Here is a 13,606-nt window from a genome sequence, read left to right on the forward strand (position 1 = left end):
AGCTGGGGAGGGGGCAATGATGTGTCTCGCTATGCCATGCAAACCACATCTTGGGGGAAAGAGAGAAGTGCCAGCCCCAGGTGTACGCTTGGCGGCAGCCTGTGCTGGGCACTGCACATGTGTCGGTGCCTTAATGTGGGAACAGAGAGGGCACACTTCAGATGAAGAATGGCAGAGATGGCAGCTCCCAAGCCCCTGCCATCTGCACTAGCCTCTGCTGCCTCTCATTAAAAGTCTGCCGAGCCACCAGGATGGCCACAGTACACCAAGGGACAGAATAAAGTCACAAGTATGAATTGATCGATCCCATAGAAAAGAAACACAACTCCCCCAAATTTATATCTACCAATAAGTGAAAGAACAAGCCAGGGAAAGAAAGTGCAAGTTGAATCCTAAGTTGCACCATGATTTTTCATACCGCTAAGAAAGAAAACGCACTTTCAATAAAACTACGATGCGCCATCAACTCCTACATATATCCCGATCTCAGGGATCTGAAATGTGGGAAAACGTACATTCCAGAATTGACAGAACAGGATACGAACAGTGGTTACATCAGGTAAATGTGGGATGCGGGCAGAAGAAACTTAGTCATTTTACTATAGGCCCTTCTGTATCATTCCATTTGTTTCAACAAGCATGGCGTTATTTTTGTAATTCAAATCACAAAAATTTGCAGTTTAAAAAAGGGAAAATAGGGTTTTCCAAATGGTTGCTGTTTGGTTGCTTTTCTGGCCACCTCATGGGTTGGGGACAGAGTAATAGGCAGCTCTGGAGTGCCCTGCTGTGGGAGAAGGCTGGGGACTTGTTGCGGGGGGGAGTGGGGAGGGCAGGTAAGCGTCAGGTGCACGCTTTCCAGAGCCAGGCCCATGTGGGTCTAATCAGCAGAAATTTCCCTTTATTAAGGCCTGGCCCCCAAACCCATCATTAAGGTGTCTTCAAGCTCGAAAGTACACAGTGGAGCTATAAACATTGTGACAAAGCCAATTTCCCAAAACAGGACATCAGAGAGCTCTTCCTCCTGTATCTTCCTCTGCTTTCTTCTGTTTTGTACCATCCATGTTGTTCCCTGGTGTTAGATGATTTACAGACCCAGCTGTCTCTTTGCTGCCTTCTCCCCAGTTAGACTGTAAATGGCGAAAGACTAGAAATTCCACTTGTCTAATTTATGGCTGTGCCCCTCGCCTATTCTCTCCCTTTTTACCCCCACTCCCTCCCCACTAAGGGAGGCACAGGGACTCACTAAAGGCACGTGGGTGAGTGTGGGATTCCTGGGCAATCTCTCATAATCAATTCTTCTCCTTCTTGCAGATAATGGGTCAAGTGTGATGTTGAGGGAGGACACGGCTTTCTCCTTCACAGCTGCACGAAACAGATCCCCTCCCCCCATCCTAGGCCTTTATATACAACAGTGAATGAGACAGATAAGCTTCCTGTCCTCAAGGAGCTGATTGTCCAGAGGGGAGACAGACGACAAACAAAGGAATAAATACTGAAAAGAATGTTCATTGTGATAAATACTATTAGAGAAATAAGTGCTATGATAGAAGCAGCTCACTTAATTAGATGGCGGGGGTTGGGGGGTGGCATTAGTGAGGGAATATCATTTAGCCTGACGAGAAGGAAATCTATCATGTAAGGAGAAGGAGAAAAAGCCTTCTAGGTGAGGAAACAGCATGTGCAAAGGCCCAGAGGCAGGAAAGAGGCTGATGGGTTTGAGGAATGGAAAAGAGGCCAGTAAGCCAGAGGAGTGAGTGAGGAGAGAGGGGTGGGATGAGGGGCCAGACCTTGAAGGGCTAATAGGCTATGGAAAGGAGTCTGGGTTTTATCCTGTGCATCATGGGGAAGACTGCAGAGTTTTAAGCAGGGGGCACCACAATCTGATTTATATTGTTGAAAGGATCTATCTGGCCCCTTAGGGAGAACACATAATTGGGGTGGGGTGGGAGGGCAAGAGAGGATATGGAGGACTAATGAGGAATTTCATCCTTTCATTTATTCATTGTGTTTATTCAAAAATGTTCTAATGAAATCTCAGAAAAACACAGAAAGGAAAACAAGCCAAGCTCATCAGCAAGGGCATGACTCCAGAGGTCCAGGGTCTGTAGCCTAGGAGCTTACAATAAAGGGAGAGGCAGGAAAGCTTGCTGAAGAAGGAGGTGTTTAAAGGGGGCTTTGAAGGATGGCTGAAGGGTGTTCTGGGCACAGCTTGTTCAAAGGCTTAAAGGTGGGAAAAGGGTCAATGTCAACGAGAGCTGTACTCTATTCGTATTGAATTTCTAAATTCCTGACCGACTTAGTGGATGAAGTAATTAACCAAGGAAGGAGAAATGGTATGAAGGCGAATCATGGAGGAAGATGCCGGAAAGGTAGGTGGGGGCTAAATCACAGATGCACTGAATGCAGGCTGAGGGGTCTGGGCTTTATCCACTTGGCAACTGGGGGCACTAGAGGCCTTGACCAGAGTGGCAAGCCAGATGACATTCTGAGAAGGGCCCCCCTGGTGGCCATGAGAACCATGGGCCATGAAGGAGGCTGGGGCAAGATTCAGGAAGAGAGGGAGAAAGGTAGAGCCTGACCCACCTTTTGTTCTGATTATATGATTCATAATAACAAATAGCAGATACTTCATTGAGCTTTCTATGTGTCAGGCACTGTTCCAAGTTCTTTATACTTATTAAATTATTTAATCCACATTTACATTATTATTATTTACTCCCTTTCTGCAGGTGAGGCGATTGAGGCACAGAGAGGTTAAGTCACTTGTTCAAGGTCACACAGCTAGGAGTGCTGGGCTGGGAATCAAGCCCAAGCTCTCAGGTTCCAGGGTTTGCTCCTAACCACTACCCTGTGCTGTCAACTCCACCTATGATCCCATAGTTCTGCATTCTGGGATTTTGTCTCCCTGGCAGAGAAAACCCTCTCTGGACAGTGTGTCCCTGGCTGCCCTCTGAGGCCCCAAGAATACGACTCGAAGAACATGATCTGACCAGCTCCCACTTTTGGCACTATTGCTAACCCGTGGGGCCAGGGGCAAGTCCTTGAACCTCTCTGAGGCACCTGAGTCCACATCTGTAAAGTGAGGATAAGAATGCCTTCTTCACAGGACAGATATGACATGTGCATGCTGCCAGACAGGGTGATAATCACAGTAGCAACCAGGCATCAGGGCAGGGGCTGCACAGAGACTTCATTCACATCTTGCATAATCTCTACATGGCTACAGTCATTTCCTCCACTATAGAGGTGAAGAAATTGAGGCTCAGAAAGGAACAATAACTCGTCCAAAGGGATACAATGTTTCCATGGCAAAGCTGGGATTTGAACATCGTTCTGTCAACAGTGCTTGGTAGGTGCTTAAAAAATGTTAAGTCTTCTCTCCCCAAAATGTGGACTCAGTGTACCTACAACTTGATGAGGGTTAGCTGGGTCTCTTTTAGGGATCGAAGATGGAGAGCAAGGATATGGTCTATTCCTGGATCTGGGCCTGTAGTTGCCGAGGGGCCAGCTTCAAGGGTATCCTGAACCTGCTCCATGCCTCCATGGACAGTTGTGTTGGGGACGCAGGCTGGGTATGAATGGCCTTGTTCCTGGCTTGAAGTCTGGCCCCTTTCTCCTGGAGGGCCGGGGTGGTATGGGAGCACTGGGGGGGTGGGGGGCAACAGTCAATATCATGGACAGAGTCCTTGGCTTCTGGATTCTCCCTCAGTAACCTTGGGCAACTCTACTCTGGCCTCAGTCTCCCATGAATCCAGCTCTTGTCAGAGACCAGTCTCCCCCTCTGTAAATGGATCCATTCACCGATCGTGAAAGGGGTAAAGGAGTGACTGTGCATGAAGAGCCTAGCATGGAAAGTGCTTGGTTAATGACAGCCGTAATTATTCCAGTTACCTTGGAGGCTGTAGTGAGGCTCAGGGGAGACTGAGGTGTGAAGGCTTGTTGGCCTCTTTTCCAACCCTAGCATTTGCATTCATGTTTAGCTGATGCAGAAGCTTGACTCTGGAGTTCAGAGAGACTCCCTAGAGAAGGGAGGTCCCAGGGCAAGGGAAGCTGTTGGCATTCTCTTTCCCTGAGGCCACAGAGACAGACTTAGGTCTCTGAGAGGGCAGAGAAAGACCCCAAAACATCCCTGGACCCCAATGCCCAGCCACACTTAATTCTATTACCCTCTCCTGAGCAAAGGGGTGACCAACGCTACAGACTCCTCCCTATACTGGCCCCATTTTATAGATGAGGAAGCTGAGACCCTGTGGGATCCAAAGACTGTTGTTAGTTAGGTCATGTCTCGGGCATGGAAGTTACTCATGGTCCAGCCCCTGGCTGGGTGTCTGCCATCAGCTGCCACTTTCTTCTGGGGCTGCCTCAGCTTCCCAGTGAGAGCTGTTTCTGGAGCTGATTCATCTCTGGGTCGGCAAGGAATCCAGCACACTGCTGGCACACACCAAGTACTCAGCCAATATTGGTTTTATTGATTTACATTCGCTCTCCTCTTCAAGATCCTCTGAGTTTGGAAACCCAAAATTGGCTGGGGGTGGGATGGGGAGAAGGGCCTCATTTTAATCTGAAGTGAGTCATGTAAGTTGATAAATTTAGAAGTGGCCTAAAGAGCTCTTAATCTCCTGCCTTCAGATAGTTGCTAGGAAAAGACTGGTTCTAGCAACCTTTGCATCGCAAATACACGACAGCATGGACACTGTTCTACTCTGCCCGGGGCCCCTTTGCCAGCCTTCGGCACCTGTACCCCAGCTGCTGGGCTATATACTTTCCATCTGTCTTCTTCTCTGCAGAACCCCCCTCGGATGAACAGGAGCTGCTGCTGGGTCAGGTTTGCTCCTAGGGACCCCCACCTAAGATCCACACAGATGTGTGCAAACACAGAGCCACGAGCTCCATCCCTCCAACCTTGTCCCTTCCCCATGACCTTGAGTATCAGCAATTCTTGGCTAATTTTAAATTTTAGACATTTAAAGTCCCAAGAGGCCCATCTGGCCCCGAAGTCCTTGTTTCAAGGTGCCCAGAGAGGGACTATGATAAGTCCAAGGTCACTTGGAGTGTTTGTCAAGGCCGGGCTACACCCAGGTCTCTTCTATCCAGATCCTGCCCAAATCCATTTTGTGGCCCTGGCACTGTCTGGTGGCCAGACCAGCTGGTCAGCCAGAGCTTTTGCTCTCTCCAGGACGGAGTTTTGCTGTGTCAACTCTGCAGCAGCCACTGAGAAGGCACTTGGAGGCTAGGAAGTCCTGGCTGGTAGGCTTACAGGGTGGTTGGCAGGCTCTGCTGATCTTAGGCACAGCCCAGCCCAGCCCTTTCGCTAGCACTGTGGTGAACAGGCAGACATGGAGGAAGAAAGAAACCACTTCTGATGAGAGCCCTGACCCAACGGATGCTGCATCTGGCTGGAGCTTCTAGAACCCATTTCTTCCTTGGCAAGAACCTCCTTCTCTATAAGAATCACAGAGTCCGGGACCAACATGGGCAAGGAGGCAACATCAGGCTGATGCCTGAACCCTAGAGTCTGGTTTTAGCACTGGGGAGAACCAGCTAGCTGTTCAACCTTGGGCAGACCAACATGTGTCTTGGTCCTCAGCTGCCCCGTCTGTAAAATGAGTGTGGTCTGTATTGTTATTATTTTATTGAGCCCAGTGTCTATTTTAGCTACCATTTATTGAACTAGAAGAGACACATTAGAAGATCATCAAATAATAATTGCCTACGCTCTTGCCAAGCACTAGCCTAAGCACTTTAATTTTATTTAGTTCCCACAGCAATTCTATGAATTGGATACTTTTGTTATGCCTGTTTTACAGATGGTGGGACCAAAGCACAGAGAAGTTAAGAAACTTGCATAAGGTCACACAGCAAGGAAGTAGAGGAGCAGAAATTGGAATCTCAGAGAGTCTGCTTTAAACTTCTCCCTATACTACCGTCTTTATTTGTTTTGAGTTGCCAATTATTAAGCACCTTCTGCATATGGGCATTCTGCTGGGAATGTGATTCACACATAAACTTGCTGGATGCAAAGCCTCCTGTGAGGTGCACAGAAATACACAACATTTCACCATTGACTGAGCCAGGGTGGCAGGTAGGAGACTGGCTTGTTCTCACCAGCCCTGTTCTAAATCCTTTATAGATTTGATCTTATTTACCATATTTCCCTGATTCTAAGATGCAACCATTGTTAAGATGCATCACTACTTTATGTATACTTAAAGACAAAGGCATTGCTAGTTCTACCGTGATGCGACACCAGTTATAATAGGCACCCCTGTTTCAGAGACATAAAATATGCATCTGGGAATCCACACAATTCATCTTCAGTCACAACAACCCTACAGGGCAGGTACTATTATTGTCCCCATTTAGCAGCTAAGAGAACTGAGGCTTGGGAACAAAGGAAGCACAGCTGGTCAGCATCCAGGCTCAGGTTTGACACTGGGCAGATTGGGCCCAGACTCGGTCCTGAACCGCTACGCTACATCACTGTTAAGTCAGTCCATGTGGTTCATGTTCCCTGCCCATGGGCACAGATTAGAATGCTCAGATTAGAAGACTCAGTCAGCTGGAGCCCAGCACCCCTTGCTCCAGACAAGCTTGTAGCCCTCATCCAGCACATAGGCCTCAGGCAGCCTGGGAGATACCCCCAAATGGCTTCTTAAGGATCCCCAGCCCTTCCACAGCCTCACGATAAACTGTGACAGCTAAACTCCCTGTGCCACCTCGGAGCCAGCCCAATGAGGCAGGAGTTTGAAGAACTCAGGCTGGAAGAGCTCCTCTGGACGACACTCCCCACGGCCCCTGCAGAGCGGCCCCCTTGGTAGCCAGACATGGTACAGTGGAGTAGCCCAAACCAGCCCGAAGAGCACTACAACTTTATAGAAACTACTCTTGGGGTGGCATGGGAGCCCCAGAGAGACCTGCTTCTTTCCTCCAAAGCTATGTGGCTCTTGGACCCAAAACGGACTCATCCATTTACAGGTTCCTCCCACAGGATATCTTTCAACCCCTTGTTCAACTACAGCACAACTTCTCAGGATCTTTGCAAAAACTGAATCTACCCACAGTGGACGAGGATTGCCTGTTCAGAGGACATATTTAAAGAAGCCCTCTGGGGGCCTTTCCCCAGAAGCTCAATGTATTTTGAATGTCTGGTATGATTGGGGTTCCATTTGTGACAGGTTTCTATCTATTACATCACACACACTACCCTGTGCGGCAGGTTTCCTCAACCCCACTCTACATGTGAGGATGTCAAGCTCAGAGAGACAAAGCTACTGGCTTAAGGTCATGCAGCAGTAAACACTGGCATTAGGATTTAAATTCGATTAAATTTCTGATGGCACGAGAGGAGGGCAGTTTAATACCCATCTCTGGAAAAGCCCTGAGCTAAGTGCTTCCTCTGCATTGCTTCTCCAAATCCTTGCACAATAAATAATAGTATAATAATAATAACACTATTAATACCCCAATTTTACAAATGAGGAAACATCCTCTGAACCTTTAACTACCATAACCCCAGGCTAGGCATTTTACCTGAATCTCATTTGCATCTCACAACAACTATGAAGATGGGTACTAATGTTACCCCATTTTTTTGAGAAATAAACTGCAGCTGAGTCACTAGTTCAACCACATGCAGCTCTTTAATGGTAGAGTTACTAGGATGTGGCCTGGAGTAAGCAATAACCTTCCTACATGTTAAATGTTTGCAAAGTACTTGAGGATACACTTTGGTTTTTAGTAGTGACTATTATGATTAGCATTTGGCAATTACTCCACAAGTTTGGTGTTGCTGTCCCCATTTTCTAGATAAGGTTCACAGAGCATAAGTGACAGATTTAAAGGACTGTGGGCTCTCAATCTTCGGCTGTTCAAGTATCCTGGGGCCAGCAAGGCCCCCCTCACACCTCCAAGGTCCCCTGCCCATCTCCAGCTCCTCTCTCTGGGTCAGCACAGGGCTGGCTGGGGGACCCGCCCCATGGGTTCCTGGCTATGGGCAGCCCCCAGCCCATACCAAAAAGGTGGAAAGGAGAAAGGCACCAGAGACTTGGATTCAAATTCTAGCTTTGCCTCTCACTTGCTGTGTACTTGGGCATGTTCTTAATCTCCCTGGGCCTTGGTTTCTTTATCCGTGTGATAGTGAGGAAGAAGTGAGATGCTGTGCAAAGGACTTACTAGCAGTAAACACTCAATAAATATTAGTAACTGTAATGGGTCAAACAGCATTTCCACCCAAATTCATGTCCATCTGAAACCTCAGCATGTGCCCTTATTTGGAAATAGGGTCTTTGCAGATGTATTTACTGAAAGATCTTGTGATGAAATCATCCCAGATTTAGGGTGGGCCCTATATCCAATGACTGGTGTCCTTATAAAAAAAGGAGAGGACAGAGTCACACAGAGAAAGTGATGTCAAGAAGGAAGCAAAGACTGGAGTGATGCAGCTACAAGCCAAGGAACATCGAGGATTGCTGGCCACCACCAGAAGCTGGGAGAGGCATGGAAGGACTCCTTCAGAGCCTCCAGAAGGAACCAGCCTTGCTGACAACTTGGTTTAAGACTTCCACCCTCCAGAACTGTGAGAGAATCAACTTCTATTGTTTTAAGCCACCCAGTGTGTGGTAGTTTGTTATGGTGACCACAGGAAACAAACACAGTGGTTGTAACTGCTATTGCAGACTTGCAGTGTCTCAGACCTTTCACCCTAAGGGCCAGCTGGCAGGAGAATCTGCCCTCACGGAAGACACGCAGCAGGCAGGATCACTGCCCCCTCTTTCAAGGGGAAGTCATGAAACCAGGAGGCAGACATGACTTGCCCATGGTCACCCACCAGTGACTGAGCTGGGCCCAGAGCCAGCTCTCCTGGGCCTTAGAGCAAGGCTTTCTTCTTATACCTGGGGACCTCTGTAGCCTGAGACACCAGCCCTGGCCCCAGTGTCCACTCCCATCAGGTCCAGTCATGCTGCCCTCCACTCTGACCCTTCAGAGGTTTCCTAGATTATGTATGATGCTTCTAAGGTCTTAACAACACTCCCTCCATCCACTGTAAGTCTCCTAACCATAGATCATGGTGAAGCCCTCAGCATATAGTCTAGCATCCAATAGTTTCTCAGAAGTTGTTGCTGAAAGTGTCACCTATTTATTGTTGTTGTAGAGCAACCCTATGAAGTGGGCAGCCTGGTGGCATACTCGCATTTTACAGATCAAAACCCAAGGCTTGAAGAGGCAAAGCAACTGATTATGGGCACCCTTAAGTGGAAGAGGTAGGTACTGAATTCACACCTTCTGATTCTTAATCTCGACAACTTTCATTCACTGAGCCATAAATATGGGCCATACCCTGAGCTCAGCACTTTACATCCATTACTTGTCCCACTTGCCTCTCAAAACAATCTGAGAGGTGGACACTATAGATGGGTGAACTGAGGCTCCACTCTACCGCTGTGGATGCCAGGCCCTTGTCATCTTCTCCATCTACTACCAGCTCTTACACACATCGGATTGACTCTGTCCAGGGGTATATTCTCCCCAACTATTTTCTTGTTTGAGGCTCCAACTGGGAGAAATGAATCACTGCAGGTTTACCAAGGTGGCTTTGGAGAGGCCAGGGTGGGCTGGGGTGTCCAGATTCCAGGCAGGAAACCCAGCCACACTTCCCACTCTACACTGTATATTCCAGGTGGGGAAAGGGGAGGGAGCCTGTCCACCCCTCACAATGAATGTGCATGTGGCCCTCAGCACCTGCAACCCAGACAGCTCTGCTACAGCACTTTGGGGGCTAAGAGAAGCTGACAGGAGCCATATCCTGCACCTCAGGGTCCTCCAGCACCCCCAACCTTGATCCTGTACCTACTATGTGCCAGTTGCTTCACACACATTATTTTAAATCTTCCCAATAGCCCTGCTTTAGATCTATCCCCCTTCTAGAAAAGGGAAGATTAAAGTTTATAGAAGAGGAGCCATTCTCCCTCTGTCATATGGCTGGGAGATGCTTCATCGGGACTCGACCATAAGGCCTGGTGAGTCTCTTTGGAGCACCCCTCCCAGCCATGCTGCTGAGAAGATAGACTCATTTTTGATTTGAAGGTTGACCCACCACCAGAAAGGCCGGACTTAGCTGTGCAGGGTGACGCCAGGGCCCCGTAGTGGGACAGGGGACTGGAGGGCTGGGGACCTGAGTTTCAGTTTCACTGTTGCCAACTTGCCAGGAGACCTCAGTTTTCCCAGATATGCAGGAGTAGAGGAAGAACATGATGCCCAGGTCACCCACAGCTCTGAGAGCCTATGAGCTTCCTGAGCCCATTCTCAATTACCTTGGTTCCCTGGAGTAGATTTGAACCCTGGGGCACCTGTGACAATGCAGCCCCCAAGACTTCCTGAATATGCCCCCCACCAGGTGATTCTTTAGGTCCATTAATGTTTGAGACCTACCAGCTTAGAGATTTCCCTTCCTTGCTTCCCCTCAGGATATTGGCCAATCTCAGCAACAAGGTGCTGACCTGCTCTGGCTCCAGGTCCTGGTGCCAATCACACCTCTGTGCACAGCCCTCTACAGTGCCCAAAAGCTCTCAGACAGCTGTGGGCTGAGGAAGGGCAGGACAGAAATGCCCTAGTCACAGATGAAAAGACTGAAGTGCAGAGACAAAGTGACTTGCCCAAGGTCACATAGCTGGTTAGGAGTAGAGGCTGGGCCTGGTATGCTCATCCTTTAAACTTTGAGTCAAGCATCTGATGAAAACCATGGGCCAAACAGGCCCCTGCTGCCTGGGACCTGAGAGAGGTTGGCAAGATTCCCCATTCTCCAGAGAGCACACTGTGACCTTGGACAAGTACCTTCCCCTGGCTGGACCTCAGTTTCCCTCTTATGAATGGGCCTAGGTCAAGTAACATTAGAGTGCACACATCCGCTTTGGCTTTCTAGGTGCCATCAATTCCATGAAGCAAAGGGCTGGCAGAACTGTCTGGCTGCCTAGGACAGGGCCATACCTGCCTGGTGAGGACTCTGCCTTTACCCACAAGAGACCCTTCTGGACTCTTTCTTAGATCCTTGTACCAAAATCCCAAGTTATTGGCCTATCGGTTCCCAAGACGTTGGCACCCCACATTGGAACTGGACTCACATAGGAGAGGAGGGGAGAGTCTAAGAGGACAGGCAGGGAGCCCAATGGCCTGGCTTCAACCCCATCTCTGCCATATTTCATCTGTGTGACCTTGGGTAAGTGTCTTCATTTCTCTGCACGGCTTCCTCATTTGTGGCCTGGGAATAACCCCAACTCTGTGCCCCACATCAGTGTGTCACTCTTCTGGTTCCAGAGAAGGGGGTCCATGGGGTCTTGGTGGTCTGGGTCATGGACAGCAGCCACGCCCACCCCCTCCTCTGTCCCCCTTCTAACACCGGAAAAGCTTCCCTTCAGAACATCAATAACCCAAGATGGCCTTGCTGAACCTAATTACTGATCCCTGAGAATGTGAGCTGGCCCCCACTCCGGCCTATGTGCGGTATGGCTGCCACTCAGGGGCCAGTGTCCTTCTGTCCTCAAAGGCAGTCAGTCCCCTGAGGGAAAAGCCTCTCCCCAGTACCCAGAGGCACCTTCACTCCCACATGGATACCTGGAGGCTGAGGGGTGGGAGTGTGCATGCAGCGTCTGCAGAGGTGCTACATCTGTGTGCCTGGGCCATCTTCATATGTGTGCCACCTACATTCACCTGTGGACTCATTCCAGCATGCCATGTGCCTGTTAATGTATGGACATCTGGGACTCCACATGTGTATGCTTGTCACTTTTACATTGGGGCTAGCCCTCACATATTTGTGGCTGCTTCCGGGCACTATGTATGTGCAGGCTGATTTGCCCATGTGCAGCCCACTGCATTCCTGTATTAGTGCTACATGCATGTGTGGGCATGCTGTATTTACGTGTATGTGCATGCACATTACATTTGTGTATATGCTGTGTTTTGCAGGTGAGCAGGTGGTATTCAGGGATGTGAGCTGTATTCCCATGTGCTGGGGTATAACTGAGGGCATGTGTACTCCGTATGTGTGTATATGATTGGAACATATGTAATGCACTATGATGTACGCTGTAGTTATATATGTGCATCTGTGCAAATCTGTGGACGTGTATAGGCCTTGATGGGCATATAAAGGTGGCTAAATAATATAGGCCATCAGCATCTTTCCTGGACCCCTCCTGCACGGTTCTCCCAGAGCTGCAGCCCCATGCCTGCCACTGCTCCTTCAAGGAAGTTAACAGGCCCCTGCAGTCTGTACTCTAAGCCCCCTCCTACTGTACACGTCAAAGGAGAATTTCTCTGGATGGTGCCTGCCACTCCTGGAAATGCCCTAAACGTCAGCTCTGTCTCCTCCCAGCAATTTAGAGAGCAATACAGGCAAGGAGGGGAGCCCCTTCTGCACTGGGCTAGGGGTGTGCAGTATCACACCAAGACCCTCTGTTGGCTGAGCTGACTTGCTCACTTACCCTTCTGAAGGTCGAGCCTGGCAGGGTCTCTGCATGGGGACCCTGAGACCCCTAGGACCTTTGCCTGACTGGGGCAGGCCAGTCGCAGAGACCCCTCCCCACACAACTTGAGTGAGCCGAGGACAGCAGTGGCATGGAATGGCCACTTGACTAACAAGCGGTGGCTACCCACAGTAGCTCACTCTTGGGGAGTCTAGAGGCCTCCTGCTGGCTTTCCCAATTCTGACCCTGCAGGGAGGAGCCCCAGGTGCCTGAGTGTTCAGAGGCCACCTAGGCTGGCCGAGGAACTGGGCTTCAGGGCAGAAACTGCCAACTCCACCACCCAGCATGACTGCTGCAAAATGGCCTGGCTATCCCACGCCTGCCTCCTGGCCATCTCCAGGACCCCATTCCTGCTACCACACATCCTGGCAGGCTGGCTTGACCTCGTGGGTCCTGGCACACAGCAGCTGACCCCACCAAGGGGACCCTCCGTGGGGGCCTCCCGCTGCCTCTTTTCTGGGACCCTGCCTGGGGTAGGCAGAGTGCACCCTTTGATCCTCTGCCTGTCTTCCAGGTCCAGAGGCTCAGAGGTAAGAGAACCTTGTCCCCCCCACCCCCTCCTGGCCACCAGCTTGCCGGCCCTTGCATAACATCCATTGGGAGCATTGGCTGTCCAGAGCCTGCCCGAATCTACCTGAGACCCCAGGCATCCGCCTGTCCGAGGCCCCCCTGCCCGTGTCCCCAGCACTCCAGTCCTCCCCGCAATACACAGACCCTTACACTAGTGTCTCCCTCAGCGGCAGCTCCCAATGCAGCCTCAGCTGCTTCCAGATAAACAAGCCCAGCTTGCACCCCCCTCCACGCTGCCACCGCCACCACCATCAGCACGGAGAAAAAGCAAATAAAATGAAACAAAATAAAATGGGTGAGGGAGGAAGGGGAGATCCGAGTGGGGCGCTTTTTATTTTTTATTTTCTCATGCTGGGGGATGCCGGTACTTACTTGGCCACGAAAATCACCACAAATCCGGCACGGTTTCCAGGCGGGCAGCCCCGGAATCGCGGTGCGGCAGCTGGTGCCGCGGCTGAGCCCAGCCAGCGTGCCCGGTCCCTCTGCAGACTGTACCATCCTGCCCGAGCAGGTGG

The 13,606-nt window shown here is 50.0% G+C and overlaps 1 protein-coding gene across 1 annotated transcript in view; it reads right to left on the minus strand.

The window, feature by feature from the left end:
- The window catches only part of ATP2B2 (ATPase plasma membrane Ca2+ transporting 2), a 119,735-nt gene extending 106,147 nt beyond the window's left edge, over positions 1 to 13,588 (minus strand). Inside the window, exon 1 of the mRNA XM_039888133.1 lies at positions 13,464 to 13,588. The gene's annotated coding sequence lies outside the window, so the exon portion shown is untranslated. The remainder of the gene's footprint in view (positions 1 to 13,463) is intronic.
- Between the last annotated feature and the right edge of the window lie 18 nt (positions 13,589 to 13,606).

This window comes from Pteropus medius, unplaced genomic scaffold (genome assembly GCF_902729225.1).
Source record: "Pteropus medius unplaced genomic scaffold, Ma_sr-lr_union100, whole genome shotgun sequence".
Classification (NCBI taxonomy): Eukaryota; Metazoa; Chordata; class Mammalia; order Chiroptera; family Pteropodidae; genus Pteropus; species Pteropus medius.